We start from the raw sequence: 1,136 nt of genomic DNA, 5'->3' as shown, positions 1-1,136 counted from the left end.
ATATTTTGTATTTTTAATTAAAAAAAATCAACTGTGATAAAGTGAGTGCATTTGTGGACAGCGGAAGAACGAAGAATGTCATTTACCTTGACGTGAGCAAGGCTTTTGCCATGGTGTTCCACAGTATCCTAGTAAGCAAGTTAAGCCATTATGTTCTAGATGGGTGGACAAACAAGCAGGTAAAAAAGTTGCTGGAGGAGGCTAGGAGAATAATGGTTAATGGGTCTTAGTCTAATTGGAGTAAATACCATGGGGGACCGTTCTGGGCCCTGTGCTGTTTAATATCTTTGTCACCCTCAACAAGTTTGCTGGTACAGGTTTGGTGCAGCTCACACCAAATTAAGGGAACAAACAGGTACACTGGAGTCTGTCATTCGAGGGGACCTACACATGCTGGAGGAACATCCCGACAGGAACTTTATGAGAGTCAGAGAGCAAGAAAATGGAGCCAGGCTTCACAGTAGTGCATGGCAGCAGAACAGGAGACAATGGGCATAAACCGAAAGGAGAGGTTTGGACTGGTTGTAAAGGAAAAACTTTTTTCCCCATGAGGATGGTGAGGCAGTGGAACAGGCTGCCCAGACAGATTTCCAAGACCCAACTGAATAAGGCTCAAAGTAAGGTGGTCTGACAGGTGATGCCATTTTGTGGAGGTGGCTGGAATATGGACAAGAGATCCCCTCCAGCCTGAACTACCGTTATGTTAACCAGAGTATTGTGTTTATTCAAGCTGTAGATGGCAGTATGACTTAAAAGTAAAAGGGAAAAGTCTACCGAGTTTTACTGAGAATCATGAATTGAGTTCTGTTTATGGCATCAGTCTTTCAGTTGTTGGTAATAGCTGAGCAAGATAAATCTCCCAAGGTTGATAAACTATTTGTTTATGCCACTTCTATGGAAATATAATTCCCATGATTTCAGTGCTTGTATAAAATTGTGACTGATCCAGATATTTCACAGCCTTAAGTAAGAGGATTACTCTGAAAGTCTGTGTAAGTAATTCAAAATTTGACCTTTAGCTTTTGTAGGTGAAAATAGACTGTCATGCAAACAATAGCTACAGAGCCACTGAAGGCAACTTACAATGCTTGCTCTATTACAGTGCTTACTTTACACCTCAGGTTTATGGTATGCAG

This window comes from Oxyura jamaicensis, chromosome 1, assembly GCF_011077185.1.
Source record: "Oxyura jamaicensis isolate SHBP4307 breed ruddy duck chromosome 1, BPBGC_Ojam_1.0, whole genome shotgun sequence".
NCBI classification, from domain to species: Eukaryota; Metazoa; Chordata; class Aves; order Anseriformes; family Anatidae; genus Oxyura; species Oxyura jamaicensis.
Note: the sequence above shows the minus strand (reverse complement) of the source record.